The 13,636-nt window shown below is 36.7% G+C and overlaps 1 protein-coding gene across 3 annotated transcripts in view; it reads right to left on the reverse strand.

Annotated features, from left to right (window-relative positions):
- Positions 1-13,636, reverse strand: part of LOC126373283 (uncharacterized) — a 99,865-nt gene that overhangs the window by 49,655 nt on the left and 36,574 nt on the right. The window lies entirely within an intron of this gene.

Here is a 13,636-nt window from a genome sequence, read left to right on the forward strand (position 1 = left end):
TCATGAAAATTTTAGAGATTATTTAAATTATTTTCCGTTCCATACTTTTGCGACGGAAAATTCCACTTGATATCAACTCAGAATATAATTATGGCCTGAATCATCCCTCAAAGTTTTCGTTACGATGTCACTAACATCCTGTATAGGACACGTTTGTTTAATTTTACCTGCAACTATAATTTAGAGCTATAACAAAGGCGCTAGTTACACTCCAAGTCGTTAACATATTGCGTTACATGATTCACGGCTGATTTCCAATGCAAATCTAAATACGCTCATAGCGTGGTTACTCTGTGAAATATAAGTTTATAAGCCATAGTCACACGCCCCGTTTTACAGAGATACTACACATTGACGTTATCGTACACGGGCATCTGTGTGTGTGACGTCTGACGCCATACGATTGAAGACTAAAGTAAGACTGAGGGGGTGAGGTAAACTTAGCTTAGCCGCTGGTGGGGAGCGGAGAGTTGAGTTGTTGTTGCGGGGAGTTGTTGTTGTTAAGTTGCTGAGTTATTGTTGTTGAGTTGTTGTTGTTGAGTTGTTGTTGTTGGTTGAGTTGTTGAGTTGCGTTCTATAATACTTAGCATTATTCCTTCTTCTATGCTACAGTGCCAATTTTAATAGCACCAGTGTTTCGGGTAATATATAGCATGTGAACTAAAATAGTGCACTTATAAGTAAAGTTTTGATTATGAAATTGTAATGTATTTAATTGTAGATTCGCATCGGGCTTTACTTTTCGGCGGGAAAAGTGATTTACCCGCTAACATTATTACCTAACGGACACAGAAAATTTAAAATGCTTTCATCCCTAAGTTGCCTGGAAGAAATTGCTGTTTAGCAATAAGGCCGCCTGTTGTGGTTCTTCTGTCCGTTTTTAACAGTGTCAAAAGTTGTGTCGTGAGAAAAAAGGATTGATTGAGTGATTGATTGAAAATCAACGTCACGTCAATAACAAAGGCTCCCCAACATTTGGTCAAAAATAAAAAAGGAATAAAAAGCTATTCGACTGTAGACGAATTTTCAAATGATAAGTTTTAATTTTAATATGTAAGTATACACACTTCCTCTATTCCCTTCAACGTTGCTGTGCCCTACAGGGTCCATGTTTTAGTTCCTATGCTTATGTAACACCCCATTGTAATTATAATAATTTATTTGCTTAAAACATGGAATGCAATAAATAATTGAGTATTGTACCTTTTGCCACCAAACCCAAACTTTACGTTGGTCTAACTGTCCTTCACAACGGGATATTAAAAGCCCCTTTTCATTGGAGATACCTTGCCCTTAAGTTACCTTAAGTACTGAGGTTTATGTTGGAATCAAAACCTGATATTTTATGTTCTAGGCTATGATCTCGTTAATTGTGTGAATAATATTGAGTTATATCAGAACCTTTCGTGGTTTTGTGGTTACAATGTGAATTGAAATACGGCGCATCAGATTTCGTATTTGGTATTACCTATTTATTACTTGAAGAGGCGTTAAAATGTATTTTTTTTTTTTGAGAATAATATTTTTGTTTGACAAAAAAAAAATAAACGGCTATAATTAACGTGAACGTGGTGGAGTATGCTCCAGACCCCCGGACTCGACTGGGTTGCCTCCTCCTCCACCTTTTGGTAGACAAGCAGCGTGTTGGAATCTAAATATTATGAATGAACTGGCTGACTTGTACATTGATGTACAATAATAATGTTACTATAGTACCTAACGCTGGTCAGCGGTGAAAGAAAATATCTTGAGGAAACCCACATTCTCGAGAAATGCATTTTCGGAAGTATGTAACGTAACCTGTATTGGGCTGGTTTACCGGACCTGTCAAATCTTCAGGTTAAGTAAGCGGACGCTATGAAAAACAGGATAACGCTAAGGAGATGATGATCCGTATCTAACGCTGGTATATCAGCATACAACTGAAATCGCAATCGCGTAGCTTTTATTTATAGGAAATGCAAGCGAACACTAAAAAGAGTGTTTAAGTAATTCACCCCTAAGGGTGTGAAAGATATTATAATTTATTAGTAGGATTTTACACCCACAAGTTACGGGAATCAGCTAGTATATTAAGTACGTATTTTATTCCTCCAACTTTTTTTTTGAAGTTGAGGAATGTTACGACGACGTGGTTATGTGGTAGACACGGGAACGCAGTACTCTCTGACCTAACCTCAGAATTTAAATACGAAATAAAATACTCAAACAAAACAAACTTAAAGTCTAAGATTTAAAGTCCAAGATTTAGTAGTTTCCCGTTTTTGTCGAAAGGAACGGTATCCATTGTTTGGGCAGTGCAATTAAACGGTTTATCTTGCCATATTGTGTTGGACCAGTAGACCATAGATCCGGCTATCCGCATTCAGACCAAATACTGCAGTAAAGGCGTTAAATTTCATTTCAATTCAAGGAGGGATAGTAGACTCCCGGCCTGCTAGATAGCCTGGCTGCACCAAGAGCGCTGAATGTGAAATACGTAATATGCGATCCTGACAACCCGATTACTCTAGCCAGGGTCACTGGGTGAGAGCCCTTTGTCTGGCCAAGTTGTTAATGCCATTTGCGGCAAATCTACAATAAATCACGTCAAAAATATACGGTCGAATTGAGAACCTCCTCCTTTTTTGAAGTCGGTAAAAAAACGCTGTTAAAACCAAAACGCGTGGTGGAATATGCTGCATAAATATCGCGGAAACTGTTTATATATCATCATCATCAGCCCATTAACGTCCCCACTGCTGGGGCACGGGCCTTCCCTATGGATGGATAGATAGGGAGAACGGGCCTTAAACCATCACGCAGGCCCAGTGCGGATTGATGGTTATTAACGACTGCTATTGCAGCCGGGACCAACGGCTTAACGTGCCTTACGAAGCTCACAATAGTCAATACTTCGACGTAATAGTATGCGTATTTTGTTTTCATTCTTCGATAATTTATGACACACTTTGTTAGAATGTACCCATAATCAAAATCTTAAAATCTTCCTGAGTATGATATCCTAGCAAAAGATTTCATATTTTACGAAATACGATTTTATCACAGAAATTTTATACAGATATAAAAACCTCATAAAACAGACATTCGCCCGAATCAGTGTTAATTGATAGCAAATACACATAGTAACTTGATCTTCATCAAACATACTCCATAGTTTCAAGAACTAACGGTAAAATTGATGATCGGTCATATCTTCAAAAATATTTCTTTTTACGTTTATTTTTTACCAAAACACTTTTTTATTATTTGTCACTTCACACACTACTCACTCAACAAAAATCACAGCACATTACTACGCAATTTTAATTTTTGATTTTCGTCTTATATTTTATTTATTATTATCTAATCAGTCACTGATTTACGAAAAATAATCTACCACCGAAAAAATAAACACATTCATGAAAGTTTTAAACTTCGAAACACCGCAAAAAATATTTTTTATGTACTTTTAATTAATTTTCCGACCATTTCAAAAATGGAATGTCTTTTGATTCGTCGGCGGAGGACAGTAGAGCACAAAGGCGCATGCGTACTACAGTCTTCCACGCGCACATTTGACTTGAGATTCGCTTTCGTAGCCTCCGGGTGCTCGACTAGCGAACAAATAGACACGGCCTTGTTATTATTTGTGTAACAGTTTTTTAACTTTGGAATTATTACTGTGTTAATGCATTCTTGAATATTGTTATTTATTGTTTTAATATAATTTTCTTGTTTTGTTCCGTTGTGTGGGATGAACGTCCGAACCAGCGGATGAACCATGAATTTTAAATCGGTGGGTTAACAATTAAATATTAAAATATCATATATTATCATAACAAGCCATCCATATAAGAGTTTTAGCTAGCTCTACCACTTATTTATTTTACTGGAAGTGTTATATGCATCGTCACTATCACTACTTCGACAGTTTCAACATGTATTGTCGCCTTTCAGAATGATTGTGCAAAAACGTGTGTACCTACACATTCAGTACCTAGACAGTACGTATAACATACAATTAGGTAAGTACATGACAAAAATACATACTTTCCATGCAGCCTTCTCATCATCCCGGGCACATAGAAATTAAATAAGTTAACTGACATAATTATTAAGTCATGAACTGAAACTTTTAAATTACTTGAAAAATAAACTGGGGGGTTAAAATGGCCACATTGAAGCAATTCGTCTAAGAAAGCAATATTGCTATTTGACAGTTGTTTGCATTGCGCACTTACTTTTATATGCGCAAATGTCAAATAGCAATATTGCTTTCTTAGATGAATGCTTCGATGTGGCCATTTTAACCCCCCTGCATTCATCTTACTAGCAACAATACTATCCTACATAATACAAACACCTCTTCTTCTTGTAACAAATACAAAAAGTAGCCCCTGGGATGTCTAAATCTTCAAAAGCAATGTTTCCCAGTGCGGTACCGTCTGTCACAGACGAGTGCTCACACTAATGTGAGGTTTGGCTCCACTGCCCACCGCAAGAGGCTATGAACTGCCCGTAGATAGGCTGTGGACATCGCTTCCCGTCGAGAAATATGGATAGAGTTTTTATACGGGAATACATTTTCAAAAGAACTGAGATTTTTTAAAGAGAAATAAATATAAAACGTTTGAACCATAAAGTTACTTATCTTGTATGTTCTTCAGAGATGTTTGATATGACGAATGTATTATAAAGGTGGTGCTTTCAAATTGTTTACTTTTTCTCGATTTTTTTCACAGGCAGGAGAATGATGATGATAATTATATGACAGGAGGGACATATTAAAAGTTCATTGAAATTATTAAATAAAAATCGTATGGTATCAATGAAACCCAGAACAATATAATCTCTTTGCAACATAAAAAAGTGTTAGAACGTTAAACAAAAGAGAAACAAGCCGCTGAAGACAAAATAATGTAACTATTACAAATTTCGAATGTCTCTATAAAAACAATAGATGAGAATCCACGAAAGTTAGAAACGAAGGAACGCAACAACTTTTCCTATGCCGCATCAAAGTCACACCGTGAAGATAACTACATAAATGAATACATAATCGATTACGGAATGTGATCACACAGTGGCTGCCCAGGGACAAAACAGGTACCACAGGGCCCCCAAGCTTAGGCCAAAGTCATGGTTTAACTTCATCCTTTGTAAAATGCAATATTTCATTCTTCTTCTTCTATCATGTGCGTGGATTACCAAGCCCGTCAACGCTGGTGTCAGGGTGAATATTGAGCCGCCATAGGCTCCTGACATGACTCATGTAACGACTACGTACTTACATCAGTAAGTAGTAACCGGGACCAACGGCTTAATGTGTCTTCCGAAACACATATCATCTTACTTTTAGACAATCAGGTGATCAGCATATTATAATGTCTTAACCAAACTAGGGATCACAAAGTGATTTTTGTGATTTGTCCCTACCGGGATTTGAACCCGGGACCTCCGGATCGTGAACACAACGCTTAACCACAGGACCACGGAGGCCGGTAATAATTTCATTCAGAAAATAGTATTATTGGTGATATTAAGTTATACTTATTTTCTAATTAAACATTAACTTTATTCTGGATTGGTTTTGTCTTCTCTTCTTCTATCGTGTGGGTTGTAAGGTGAATTACCGACCTCATCAACCCTGATGTCAGGATTATTATTGAGCCGCCAAAGGCCCCTGACATGGCTTATGTAGGGACTACTCCATGTCAAGAAAGTAGAAGTCAAGAAACTTGTTATAAATAGGAGATGGAAATAGCTCCATTGACAAGAGTGGATTACAAAAAAAATCTTTGGGACCTTAAATAGAAAAAGGCTGGGCCCTTGACCACCTGGCAACGCAAATGTGATCACAGCTTGATTAGCAGTGGGATGTGTAGGAAGCATACAGTTTCCACCCGGCTGCGTGTGCGCACTGACCGTACTTGCTTCGTTATGCTCCACTCGCTACTCCAGAACATGTTCTTGTAAAGTTTAATTGCTTCCTAGAATAGTTTTTGGTTTACTTTGCGATAATAAAGGAGAATGGGCGAATCTGGTCCAAGAACCTCCACTGATGAGACTTATATGTAATGAAAGCTTATGCTTTCTCTATGAATCTGGCAAAGTTCTATCAAATTCTGTCCCGGGGTTCTTTTTTTACGGCCATATTTGTCCTGGTTAAAAATGTGATAAAATACAGTAGGAGCTAAAATCGGCTCAAGATTTGTTGCTGGATAACTAAGTCTACATAAATAATTATGTATCATATTGTATATCATTTTAAAGAGGATCTTTTCCAAAATCCGAAACATAAAAAAAAACAAAGAAAGTCTTTATGTAAGCGAATTATAGTCAATTTGCATCTGCAGCGCCATTATTTCTCGGTAGCTAAGTTCAAGTTTCATGCCTTTTACCCCTTCCAAAAGTATCTTACCGATTTTTTTTATATTGCTTCCGGAATTTGATCTGAGTGATAATAACAAGAAAAATAAATAAACACCTCTTCGATAGAGACCGGCTAAGCTATTGCCTATTGCAAGAAATCGTCATCATTAGCAAGTCATTACGGTATTGCATATAAGCTTATCAGCAACTTGGAACTTGGTCCTCTTGGACCAAGTGGAGGAGTGGAGGTTCTTACCTCCACTGGTGAGACTTGCATGTAATGATAGCTTATACTTGTCCTATGATTCTGGAAAAGTTCTATCAAACTCTGTCCTAGGGTTTTTTACGGCCATGTTTGTCCTGAGTGTACAGTAGTGGACTGCAAAATCACCTCAGGATTTGTTGTCGAAAAACTATTTAACTAAGTCTATATACATAATTATATATCATAATGTATATCAATTTTAAAGGGGAAGGTTATCAGAATCAGAAACACAAATAAAAAAAATGCATTATGTAAACGACTTTTAGCCAACTCACGTCCGTAGCACCATTTTTCTCAGCAGCTACGTACGAGTTTCGCGCCTTCCAACCTTTCCAAAGGAGCCCAATCATTTTTTCCTTCTTCTGATATTGCATTCTTAACCTGACAAGTGACAACAAAGAAAAAAAATAATAAAAAAAATAAGAAGAAATAAAATAGATACCATTCCGATAGAGGCCGCGTAAGCTATGGACCTATTGCAAGATAACGTACTCAAAGGCTAGTCATTATAATCCAACAGACGTAACATGATTAGAATGCGGCGGGACGGAAATGTAGTACATCGCCTTATGCGAAAGAGACGAAATATGTGTCTCTTTAACACTAACAGTATACAGCTTAGTACGAGAGAAACAAGAAATAATCAAATAAACGATTCTAAAAATGATCAATGAAAAAAATGATGAATGAATGAAAATGATGATGTTCGATTATAAATGATTCTAATCAAGATGCAATACAATGACTCTATTGTATACAAAAGAAACACATTTATTAAACAAGTTCAGGCAATAACTGGTGCAAAAGGCGGCTTTATTGCCAAGGTAGCAATTACTACCAGGCAACCTTACGTTTACGATACGTTTGTTGTACCATTCGGCATTGTTTATAAGACAAGATATAAGCCTGGATTAATAAAACAAGATTGTGGTGAAAGAAAACATACTACATTTGCGTCCTCCCGCATTCTAATCATGTTACGTCTGTTGGATTATAATGACTAGCCTTTGAGTACGTTATCTTGCAATAGGTCCATAGCTTACGCGGCCTCTATCGGAATGGTATCTATTTTATTTCTTCTTATTTTTTTTATTTTTTTTTCTTTGTTGTCACTAAACTTGTCAGGTTAAGAATGCAATATCAGAAGAAGGAAAAAATGATTGGGCTCCTTTGGAAAGGTTGGAAGGCGCTAAACTCGTACGTAGCTGCTGAGAAAAATTGTGCTACGGACGTGAGTTGGCTAAAAGTCGTTTACATAATGCATTTTTTTTATTTGTGTTTCTGATTCTGATAACCTTCCCCTTTAAAATTGATATACATTATGATATATAATTATGTATATAGACTTAGTTAAATAGTTTTTCGACAACAAATCCTGAGGTGATTTTGCAGTCCACTACTGTACACTCAGGACAAACATGGCCGTAAAAAAACCCTAGGACAGAGTTTGATAGAACTTTTCCAGAATCATAGGACAAGTATAAGCTATCATTACATGCAAGTCTCACCAGTGGAGGTTCTTGGACCAAGTTCCAAGTTGCTGATAAGCTTATATGCAATACCGTAATGACTTGCTAATGATGACGATTTCTTGCAATAGGCAATAGCTTAGCCGGTCTCTATCGAAGAGGTGTTTATTTATTTTTCTTGTTATTATCACTCAGATCAAATTCCGGAAGCAATATAAAAAAAATCGGTAAGATACTTTTGGAAGGGGTAAAAGGCATGAAACTTGAACCTTAACTTAGCTACCGAGAAACAATGGCGCTGCAGATATAAATTGACTATAATTCGCTTACAAAAAGTTTTTTTTTGTTTTTTTTTTATGTTTCGGATTCTGGAAAAGATTCTCTTTAAAATGATATACAATATGATACATAATTATTTATGTAGACTTAGTTATCCAGCAACAAATCTTGAGTCGATTTTAGCTCCCACTGTATTTTATCACATTTTTAGCCAGGACAAACATGGCCGTAAAAAAAGAACCCCGGGACAGAATCTGATAGAACTTTGCCAGAATCATAGGGAAAGCATAAGCTTTCATTACATATAAGTCTCATCAGTGGAGGTTCTTGGACCAAGTTTCATACAAAAGTGCCCATTGTCATTTGACCATTTTTAATGCAATTACTTCTTCTATTGTGTGGGTTATGAGGTGGATTATCAACATCACCAACGCTGCCATCAGGGTTATTATTAAGCCTCCCAAAGCCCCTGACATGGCTCATGTAACGACTAAGTACATAATTACTGGCATATACAACACGTGATACAGAATTCTCATATTCCTAATTATAACGCGCTAAGAACCCGGTACTGTGTGTTTTAATTATAATAATCACCGCGTCAACCTCAAAAAACTTATTACTGATATACATAAATAAATAAACAGGGGTTAAAAAGGCCATATCGAAGCAATTCATCAAAAACATTATAAAAAAAGGAATATTGCAAGTTGACATTTGCACATAGTAAAAGTAAGTCAACAAATATCAAATAGCAATATTGCTTTTTAGACAAATTGCTTGGATGTGGCTAGAGCTAAAAATCATGAAAGGCTGCCGTCATAACGGATACTACCACAACAGTAAATCACATTTCATTTAAAATAACCCACAGCAACTCATGATAATCATCTTAAAGATTAAGAAACGGATATGATGGTGTCAGATTTTATTATTCCATCGCCCAAACAGATACTTGACTGAAATTAAATTCGCCCTAGCGTTGGATTTCAGTATGACAATTAGGAATATCAATGTAAATAATAATGATTAGGTGTAGTATTTAAACAACATGATCGTGTAGGTACCATTGTTTTGGTGTATTATTTGGCTTAAACAATTGTGGGAAATGTTACTGTAATGACTACATTTCACAGTACCTATTATGTTTAAGATGAAAAAATTGTCGACATCAATAGTGTGATTTTGTTAATTCTTACCAGTATGTCTTTCTCTCCTTTCTTCTTTCTTGTGGAGATGGTTAATAAATATAATAATAATAATATGGGAGTGCCGATTGGAATCCTGGAGTTGATAAGTGCATTTATTATTGAAACAGTTTGCTCGATTATTATAGACGGCGATACGGCTCACCAAACGGAAAGCTTGGTAATGTGTGGGTATTTAGTTCATTTTGCGATAGATGTACCTCTGACTACCGCAATTGGGATATATTCGTCAACTTATGTTATATTATGTGTTACTTTATTTGTTTTTTGTTGACGTGACTTATTGTCGATTGTCCGCAGATGGTATTGACTACTTGGCATGAATTGGTGTTAGTTTTATTTTCATTCAAAACTTCGAAACACAGATAAATAGAGATGTCTTCATGTCCATAACCTTTCTTAAAATCCAAACATCAATGACACAACAAGCATTACACATTTGCTAACACGGTACCATCGGCTCTAAATAACCACTTCATACGAAACATTACTCAACATAACAAGTGAAATCCACCGTAAAATTGTTTCATATTCACAAACGGCCTAAAATCTAGAACAACAATGAAAGAATCACAGTGGCATCCACCAGGGTGCTATTATTTCCTCATCAGAATTCTTTTGACTTTTGAATAGCCTTTGACTGTGTGTGTAGTGGTTGCAACAGATCGCACGTTCCTCATGTACTAAGACAGTTAATGAGGTTCCTAAGTAGAGTGTATATGAATAGCAATCAAAATGGAAACTTTGATTTATTTAAACTTTATAAGTCGCTGATCAATAACAATATTGCTAGAAAAAAAATAAGGATAAAATCAAAATTCTTATATTAGTAAAAGTATTTGCCGAAGCAAATAATACTATTAATGAAAAAATATTGTATTGATGAAGATTGAAATTAGGATAATTTATCAAAGAAAAAAAAGAATACGTTTAAGAAAGAAAAGGATTTAAAAAAATAAAAAAAAAGATTAAAGATTAAGAAAGTTTTTTTTTTATTTATTTGTTTAGTCATCCATCTACCTATAATTGTCATCTTACATAAATAAATAAAATATTTTTGGCAGATAAGGACTTCTCTTTGAGGAGAAAAATATGCTCTTTAGATAGACTCTTAAGAAAGAAAGAGTGGTGATTAACTAGTGCAAAATTAAAATTGAATCCGACAAATTTTAAAGCATGTCCAATTTTTATTTTGAAATTGATAATAAAACTGTCTCATCTATACGTTTGCGACTAGATGACGAAGTTTGAGGATCATAATGATAAAGCACGATCTCCGAATACAAAATGGCCAGATGTTGACACTGATGATGAAGCGTGTTTCACTTCTCCTGAGCAACAGGGCCACTTGGGTTTGGAAGCGGCTCTCCACGCGTGGCGGAGCGTGTCGTGGCGTAACTACGTGTGCTGTGAAGTAACATCTTACACGCATTGGCTTACGTGTGTGCGCCGCTAGAGTGGACGTTGAGCGCGTTGGCATGGTCAGCAATAAAAGATAATAATGGAATATTCAAACAATATTGGATTAGACGACCTCCGTGGTCCAGTGGTTGAGCGTTGAGCTCACGATCCGGAGGTCCCGGGTTCGAATGCCGGTGGGGACATATCACAAAAATCACTTTGTGATCCCTAGTTTGGTTAGAACATTACAGGCTGATCACCTGATTGTCCAAAAAGTAAGATGATCCGTGCTTCGGAAGGCATGTTAAGCCGTTAGTCCCGGTTACTACTTACTGATGTAAGTAAGTAGTCGTTACATGAGCCATGCCAGGGGCCTTTGGCAGCTCAATAATAAACCTGAAACCAGGTTTGATGAGGCTGGTAATCCACCTCACAATCTTTACGATAGAAGAAGAAGATTGGATTAGTTAACACGTTCACTGCGTATGAACCACATATGAGGCAATAAATTTAAAACTCATACGTGCATGTACCATATGTGGGGCACTAGGGAAAATGGGAGAATCTGAAAGGAGGGTTTTCAGATTGTTTTTTTCTTGCCATACTCTATGCACATAAAATCAACGTGTTTATTGAAAAATAACATTTCACGTGTAAAGTCGATATGTAATTTTCAGTTACACAATAAGCGTGTTAATATTGGAATGCCTATATTTCTGACAGAATTAAAAGTAAAAAATAATGATTTAAACCGTTCAAAGGAAGCTAAGGTAAAAAGATTTTAAAAAGTCTGATAAATGAAGAATTTATAAGTAAAATAAATAAATAAATAATATTTTTATTATTCTCTCATCAACATAATTGGTAATTACCAATAAAACAAGACGAAGATGCAGTTGTTGGTGAGAGAGACTGGGGTCTGTGAGAAGCGTTAGCTTGTAGTACAGAACCCCAGGGTCCCCCCAGAACCCATCCTATGAACCCCAGGGTGTCATAGGATGGGTGACCACAAAAAAAAAGTTTTCATCTCAAGCTCCTCCGTGCTTCGGAAGGCACGTTAAGCCGTTGGTCCCGGCTGCATTAGCAGTCGTTAATAACCATCAATCCGCACTGGGCCCGCGTGATGGTTTAAGGCCCGATCTCCCTATCCATTCATAGGGAAGGCCCGTGCCCCAGCAGTGGGGACGTTAATGGGCTGATGATGAGGATCCCAACTCAAAAAGTGGTTAAAGGGGAAGCAGTCTATAGCTTAAGTGAGTTTTTCAGTTTATAAATAGGTTTTTTTTTCTTTTCTTTCTATTTTTTTATATAAGTAGATAAGTGTTTTTGTAATATTTTCCAGTACTTTATGTAAGTCGTTATTACTGGATGTCACAACATGACTAAAATGTGCTGAGCGCTATAAGCTTTACTTCCATCGATATACTTACCTACCACATTTATAACAATAAATTCTCATTTCATTTCAATGATATGTGTACGTAATACATCACTGCTCCTCGCAGCATGTCTAATGACAGCATAGACAAGGACACGGATATTGTCGTTTGATATAAAGATTCTGTGCCTACTTCCTAAAAGTCCGATACCCCGGTGTCATGTTCTGAATAAACAAGTCTGGTCTTGTATTTTTTTGCAGACAAACAGTTCATCATGAAATGTAATATGCTAGCGGTACATCCCGTGAGTACCGAATAATAATAGCTCAAGTTCATACCAAAGTAGACTTTAACATAACTGGACACGACATAGAGGTTTCTTTATAGAATTTATTGTACTTTTTACAGAGGCACTCGAATTGACCATCTGTTGTGATTCGTTGAGGCTGTTATGGTGAAAGGCTTCTGTGCAATGTGATGACAGACAGAAACTGTGTTGATATACTTACCTGTTTGTATGTAATGTTTCAACAGCCTCCGTAGTTTAGTGGTTAGAGCGCTAGGCTCACGATCTGGAGGTCCGGGTTCGATTCCCGATGGGGAATTTGTCGAAATCACTTTGTGAGACTGTCCTTTGTTTGGTAAGGACTTTTCAGGCTTAAATCACGTGGTTGTCCGAAAAAGTAAGATGATTCCGTGCTTTAGAGGAACCTTTCGTCAAACCTTTGGTCCTGGCTATTAGCCGTAAAAATCACCAACCCGCATTGGAGCAGCGTGGTGGAGTATGCTCCATACCCCCTCCGGTTGATTGAGGGGAGGCCTGTGCCCAGCAGTGGGACGTGTATAGGTTTGACAAAAGACTTTCGCAGATGGTTTTTACGTATTCGATTATTAGAATTTAAATTATAACATCATTTTATGACAGTGTTTTTTCATTTATCATGGCTTAAAACAGTTTGTAGGTGTTACGTCAGGAGAAAGGCTTTTATCGAGTGGCTAATTTACTGGTGAAGCATAAACTAGTCCAGAAGAAATAGGCTGGTGGATGTAGTGTATACCTCGTCGCTCCGTTTTGCCGTGAAAGACGGACAATTAAACAGACAGACACATTCTCCCATTTATAATATTAGCATAGTTTTAGATTTTGGAATACGTGGAACAACCACCTCCTAGTTCCTATAGTTTTGGCCCTGTTTTAAGTCTCGACTCAAACGTTGGCTTCTTGAGCATACGTTCTATAGTTATAACGAATTTATTTCATTTAACTCATAATTTTATTTT

The sequence above is a fragment of the Pectinophora gossypiella genome, chromosome 15 (genome assembly GCF_024362695.1).
Source record: "Pectinophora gossypiella chromosome 15, ilPecGoss1.1, whole genome shotgun sequence".
Classification (NCBI taxonomy): Eukaryota; Metazoa; Arthropoda; class Insecta; order Lepidoptera; family Gelechiidae; genus Pectinophora; species Pectinophora gossypiella.